Here is a 7,643-nt window from a genome sequence, read left to right on the forward strand (position 1 = left end):
CATAAAGCACTCTTGGCCGGCCCCGGCAGAGAGAGAAAGAGATGGTGGAAAAAAAAAAAAAATCATCATCAGACCTTCCATAAATAATTCGGGCCGGCCCCCATTGCTAAAGGTCCGTAGTAGGGTGCGCCATAAGCGGACATGAATAGATGGAACACCGCTAACCGCATAGAGAACCGTGTTTTGGGTGACCAGGTGCACGTTTTCAATCACCAGTTGCACATTTTCAATCACCAGTTGCACGGAGGATTAATAGCAATCTGCATCCATCGCGATTTCTTAAAGTGTCTATAAAGCACTCAGGTCGGCCCCGACCGAGACAGGGCCTTAGTGGGGTGCTCCCATAGCGGGGAACAATGAGAGGGGTGCCTTTAAATTCATTTTGAACCATATTTGAAATTTTGGGTTACCAGATGCACGTTTTCAATCACCAGTTGCACGGAGGATTAATAGCAATCTGCATCCATCGTGATTTCTTAAAGTGTCTAAAAAGCACCCAAGGACGGCCCTGACAGAGAGAGGGCCGTAGTGGGGCACTCCCCTAGCGGGCTATATCAATAGAATGACGGGTAAAAGTATTTAAAACCGTTTTATAATTTTTGGGTTACCAGATGCACGTTTTCAATCACCAGGTGCACGGAGGAAAATGAGCATTTGCATCCATAGTCATGTCTTAAACCGTCCATAAAGCACTCTTGGCCGGCCCCGGCAGAGAGAGAAAGAGATGGTGGAAAAAAAAAAAAAATCATCATCAGACCTTCCATAAATAATTCGGGCCGGCCCCCATTGCTAAAGGTCCGTAGTAGGGTGCGCCATAAGCGGACATGAATAGATGGAACACCGCTAACCGCATAGAGAACCGTGTTTTGGGTGACCAGGTGCACGTTTTCAATCACCAGTTGCACATTTTCAATCACCAGTTGCACGGAGGATTAATAGCAATCTGCATCCATCGCGATTTCTTAAAGTGTCTATAAAGCACTCAGGTCGGCCCCGACCGAGACAGGGCCTTAGTGGGGTGCTCCCATAGCGGGGAACAATGAGAGGGGTGCCTTTAAATTCATTTTGAACCATATTTGAAATTTTGGGTTACCAGATGCACGTTTTCAATCACCAGTTGCACGGAGGATTAATAGCAATCTGCATCCATCGTGATTTCTTAAAGTGTCTAAAAAGCACCCAAGGACGGCCCTGACAGAGAGAGGGCCGTAGTGGGGCACTCCCCTAGCGGGCTATATCAATAGAATGACGGGTAAAAGTATTTAAAACCGTTTTATAATTTTTGGGTTACCAGATGCACGTTTTCAATCACCAGGTGCACGGAGGAAAATGAGCATTTGCATCCATAGTCATGTCTTAAACCGTCCATAAAGCACTCTTGGCCGGCCCCGGCAGAGAGAGAAAGAGATGGTGGAAAAAAAAAAAAAATCATCATCAGACCTTCCATAAATAATTCGGGCCGGCCCCCATTGCTAAAGGTCCGTAGTAGGGTGCGCCATAAGCGGACATGAATAGATGGAACACCGCTAACCGCATAGAGAACCGTGTTTTGGGTGACCAGGTGCACGTTTTCAATCACCAGTTGCACATTTTCAATCACCAGTTGCACGGAGGATTAATAGCAATCTGCATCCATCGCGATTTCTTAAAGTGTCTATAAAGCACTCAGGTCGGCCCCGACCGAGACAGGGCCTTAGTGGGGTGCTCCCATAGCGGGGAACAATGAGAGGGGTGCCTTTAAATTCATTTTGAACCATATTTGAAATTTTGGGTTACCAGATGCACGTTTTCAATCACCAGTTGCACGGAGGATTAATAGCAATCTGCATCCATCGTGATTTCTTAAAGTGTCTAAAAAGCACCCAAGGACGGCCCTGACAGAGAGAGGGCCGTAGTGGGGCACTCCCCTAGCGGGCTATATCAATAGAATGACGGGTAAAAGTATTTAAAACCGTTTTATAATTTTTGGGTTACCAGATGCACGTTTTCAATCACCAGGTGCACGGAGGAAAATGAGCATTTGCATCCATAGTCATGTCTTAAACCGTCCATAAAGCACTCTTGGCCGGCCCCGGCAGAGAGAGAAAGAGATGGTGGAAAAAAAAAAAAAATCATCATCAGACCTTCCATAAATAATTCGGGCCGGCCCCCATTGCTAAAGGTCCGTAGTAGGGTGCGCCATAAGCGGACATGAATAGATGGAACACCGCTAACCGCATAGAGAACCGTGTTTTGGGTGACCAGGTGCACGTTTTCAATCACCAGTTGCACATTTTCAATCACCAGTTGCACGGAGGATTAATAGCAATCTGCATCCATCGCGATTTCTTAAAGTGTCTATAAAGCACTCAGGTCGGCCCCGACCGAGACAGGGCCTTAGTGGGGTGCTCCCATAGCGGGGAACAATGAGAGGGGTGCCTTTAAATTCATTTTGAACCATATTTGAAATTTTGGGTTACCAGATGCACGTTTTCAATCACCAGTTGCACGGAGGATTAATAGCAATCTGCATCCATCGTGATTTCTTAAAGTGTCTAAAAAGCACCCAAGGACGGCCCTGACAGAGAGAGGGCCGTAGTGGGGCACTCCCCTAGCGGGCTATATCAATAGAATGACGGGTAAAAGTATTTAAAACCGTTTTATAATTTTTGGGTTACCAGATGCACGTTTTCAATCACCAGGTGCACGGAGGAAAATGAGCATTTGCATCCATAGTCATGTCTTAAACCGTCCATAAAGCACTCTTGGCCGGCCCCGGCAGAGAGAGAAAGAGATGGTGGAAAAAAAAAAAAAATCATCATCAGACCTTCCATAAATAATTCGGGCCGGCCCCCATTGCTAAAGGTCCGTAGTAGGGTGCGCCATAAGCGGACATGAATAGATGGAACACCGCTAACCGCATAGAGAACCGTGTTTTGGGTGACCAGGTGCACGTTTTCAATCACCAGTTGCACATTTTCAATCACCAGTTGCACGGAGGATTAATAGCAATCTGCATCCATCGCGATTTCTTAAAGTGTCTATAAAGCACTCAGGTCGGCCCCGACCGAGACAGGGCCTTAGTGGGGTGCTCCCATAGCGGGGAACAATGAGAGGGGTGCCTTTAAATTCATTTTGAACCATATTTGAAATTTTGGGTTACCAGATGCACGTTTTCAATCACCAGTTGCACGGAGGATTAATAGCAATCTGCATCCATCGTGATTTCTTAAAGTGTCTAAAAAGCACCCAAGGACGGCCCTGACAGAGAGAGGGCCGTAGTGGGGCACTCCCCTAGCGGGCTATATCAATAGAATGACGGGTAAAAGTATTTAAAACCGTTTTATAATTTTTGGGTTACCAGATGCACGTTTTCAATCACCAGGTGCACGGAGGAAAATGAGCATTTGCATCCATAGTCATGTCTTAAACCGTCCATAAAGCACTCTTGGCCGGCCCCGGCAGAGAGAGAAAGAGATGGTGGAAAAAAAAAAAAAATCATCATCAGACCTTCCATAAATAATTCGGGCCGGCCCCCATTGCTAAAGGTCCGTAGTAGGGTGCGCCATAAGCGGACATGAATAGATGGAACACCGCTAACCGCATAGAGAACCGTGTTTTGGGTGACCAGGTGCACGTTTTCAATCACCAGTTGCACATTTTCAATCACCAGTTGCACGGAGGATTAATAGCAATCTGCATCCATCGCGATTTCTTAAAGTGTCTATAAAGCACTCAGGTCGGCCCCGACCGAGACAGGGCCTTAGTGGGGTGCTCCCATAGCGGGGAACAATGAGAGGGGTGCCTTTAAATTCATTTTGAACCATATTTGAAATTTTGGGTTACCAGATGCACGTTTTCAATCACCAGTTGCACGGAGGATTAATAGCAATCTGCATCCATCGTGATTTCTTAAAGTGTCTAAAAAGCACCCAAGGACGGCCCTGACAGAGAGAGGGCCGTAGTGGGGCACTCCCCTAGCGGGCTATATCAATAGAATGACGGGTAAAAGTATTTAAAACCGTTTTATAATTTTTGGGTTACCAGATGCACGTTTTCAATCACCAGGTGCACGGAGGAAAATGAGCATTTGCATCCATAGTCATGTCTTAAACCGTCCATAAAGCACTCTTGGCCGGCCCCGGCAGAGAGAGAAAGAGATGGTGGAAAAAAAAAAAAAATCATCATCAGACCTTCCATAAATAATTCGGGCCGGCCCCCATTGCTAAAGGTCCGTAGTAGGGTGCGCCATAAGCGGACATGAATAGATGGAACACCGCTAACCGCATAGAGAACCGTGTTTTGGGTGACCAGGTGCACGTTTTCAATCACCAGTTGCACATTTTCAATCACCAGTTGCACGGAGGATTAATAGCAATCTGCATCCATCGCGATTTCTTAAAGTGTCTATAAAGCACTCAGGTCGGCCCCGACCGAGACAGGGCCTTAGTGGGGTGCTCCCATAGCGGGGAACAATGAGAGGGGTGCCTTTAAATTCATTTTGAACCATATTTGAAATTTTGGGTTACCAGATGCACGTTTTCAATCACCAGTTGCACGGAGGATTAATAGCAATCTGCATCCATCGTGATTTCTTAAAGTGTCTAAAAAGCACCCAAGGACGGCCCTGACAGAGAGAGGGCCGTAGTGGGGCACTCCCCTAGCGGGCTATATCAATAGAATGACGGGTAAAAGTATTTAAAACCGTTTTATAATTTTTGGGTTACCAGATGCACGTTTTCAATCACCAGGTGCACGGAGGAAAATGAGCATTTGCATCCATAGTCATGTCTTAAACCGTCCATAAAGCACTCTTGGCCGGCCCCGGCAGAGAGAGAAAGAGATGGTGGAAAAAAAAAAAAAATCATCATCAGACCTTCCATAAATAATTCGGGCCGGCCCCCATTGCTAAAGGTCCGTAGTAGGGTGCGCCATAAGCGGACATGAATAGATGGAACACCGCTAACCGCATAGAGAACCGTGTTTTGGGTGACCAGGTGCACGTTTTCAATCACCAGTTGCACATTTTCAATCACCAGTTGCACGGAGGATTAATAGCAATCTGCATCCATCGCGATTTCTTAAAGTGTCTATAAAGCACTCAGGTCGGCCCCGACCGAGACAGGGCCTTAGTGGGGTGCTCCCATAGCGGGGAACAATGAGAGGGGTGCCTTTAAATTCATTTTGAACCATATTTGAAATTTTGGGTTACCAGATGCACGTTTTCAATCACCAGTTGCACGGAGGATTAATAGCAATCTGCATCCATCGTGATTTCTTAAAGTGTCTAAAAAGCACCCAAGGACGGCCCTGACAGAGAGAGGGCCGTAGTGGGGCACTCCCCTAGCGGGCTATATCAATAGAATGACGGGTAAAAGTATTTAAAACCGTTTTATAATTTTTGGGTTACCAGATGCACGTTTTCAATCACCAGGTGCACGGAGGAAAATGAGCATTTGCATCCATAGTCATGTCTTAAACCGTCCATAAAGCACTCTTGGCCGGCCCCGGCAGAGAGAGAAAGAGATGGTGGAAAAAAAAAAAAAATCATCATCAGACCTTCCATAAATAATTCGGGCCGGCCCCCATTGCTAAAGGTCCGTAGTAGGGTGCGCCATAAGCGGACATGAATAGATGGAACACCGCTAACCGCATAGAGAACCGTGTTTTGGGTGACCAGGTGCACGTTTTCAATCACCAGTTGCACATTTTCAATCACCAGTTGCACGGAGGATTAATAGCAATCTGCATCCATCGCGATTTCTTAAAGTGTCTATAAAGCACTCAGGTCGGCCCCGACCGAGACAGGGCCTTAGTGGGGTGCTCCCATAGCGGGGAACAATGAGAGGGGTGCCTTTAAATTCATTTTGAACCATATTTGAAATTTTGGGTTACCAGATGCACGTTTTCAATCACCAGTTGCACGGAGGATTAATAGCAATCTGCATCCATCGTGATTTCTTAAAGTGTCTAAAAAGCACCCAAGGACGGCCCTGACAGAGAGAGGGCCGTAGTGGGGCACTCCCCTAGCGGGCTATATCAATAGAATGACGGGTAAAAGTATTTAAAACCGTTTTATAATTTTTGGGTTACCAGATGCACGTTTTCAATCACCAGGTGCACGGAGGAAAATGAGCATTTGCATCCATAGTCATGTCTTAAACCGTCCATAAAGCACTCTTGGCCGGCCCCGGCAGAGAGAGAAAGAGATGGTGGAAAAAAAAAAAAAATCATCATCAGACCTTCCATAAATAATTCGGGCCGGCCCCCATTGCTAAAGGTCCGTAGTAGGGTGCGCCATAAGCGGACATGAATAGATGGAACACCGCTAACCGCATAGAGAACCGTGTTTTGGGTGACCAGGTGCACGTTTTCAATCACCAGTTGCACATTTTCAATCACCAGTTGCACGGAGGATTAATAGCAATCTGCATCCATCGCGATTTCTTAAAGTGTCTATAAAGCACTCAGGTCGGCCCCGACCGAGACAGGGCCTTAGTGGGGTGCTCCCATAGCGGGGAACAATGAGAGGGGTGCCTTTAAATTCATTTTGAACCATATTTGAAATTTTGGGTTACCAGATGCACGTTTTCAATCACCAGTTGCACGGAGGATTAATAGCAATCTGCATCCATCGTGATTTCTTAAAGTGTCTAAAAAGCACCCAAGGACGGCCCTGACAGAGAGAGGGCCGTAGTGGGGCACTCCCCTAGCGGGCTATATCAATAGAATGACGGGTAAAAGTATTTAAAACCGTTTTATAATTTTTGGGTTACCAGATGCACGTTTTCAATCACCAGGTGCACGGAGGAAAATGAGCATTTGCATCCATAGTCATGTCTTAAACCGTCCATAAAGCACTCTTGGCCGGCCCCGGCAGAGAGAGAAAGAGATGGTGGAAAAAAAAAAAAAATCATCATCAGACCTTCCATAAATAATTCGGGCCGGCCCCCATTGCTAAAGGTCCGTAGTAGGGTGCGCCATAAGCGGACATGAATAGATGGAACACCGCTAACCACCCAGGGCCGGCCCCGGCAGAGAGAGAAAAAGAGGGGAAAAGTGTTGAAAAAAAAAAAAAATCATACCTTCCATAAATAATTCGGACCGGCCCCCATTGAAAAGGTCCGTAGTAGGGTGCATCATTATCGGACATGAATCTCGGGAACACCGCTAACCGCATAGAGAACCGTGTTTTGGGTTACCAGATGCACGTTTTCAATCACCAGTTGCACGGAGAGAGAAAAAAAAAATCATACCTTCCATAAATAATTCGGACCGGCCCCCATTGAAAAGGTCCGTAGTAGGGTGCATCATTATCGGACATGAATCTCGGGAACACCGCTAACCGCATAGAGAACCGTGTTTTGGGTTACCAGATGCACGTTTTCAATCACCAGTTGCACGGAGAAAAAAAAAGTAATCATACCTTCCATAAATAATTCAGGCCGGCCCCCATTGAAAAAGGTCCGTAGTAGGGTGCATCATTATCGGACATGTATATCTGTAACACCGGCAAGCGCATTGAGAACCGCATTTTTGGGTTACCAGATGCACGTTTTCAATCACCAGGTGCACGGCTGTGAAAAGTGGGACTCTGTCATTTTTTCGACCAATTTCTGTAATTTTCAAAAAATGATTAAAAATACTTCCCGAAGGGCTAGAGG

This window comes from Anabrus simplex, unplaced genomic scaffold, assembly GCF_040414725.1.
Source record: "Anabrus simplex isolate iqAnaSimp1 unplaced genomic scaffold, ASM4041472v1 ctg00000802.1, whole genome shotgun sequence".
In the NCBI taxonomy this organism is placed as follows: Eukaryota; Metazoa; Arthropoda; class Insecta; order Orthoptera; family Tettigoniidae; genus Anabrus; species Anabrus simplex.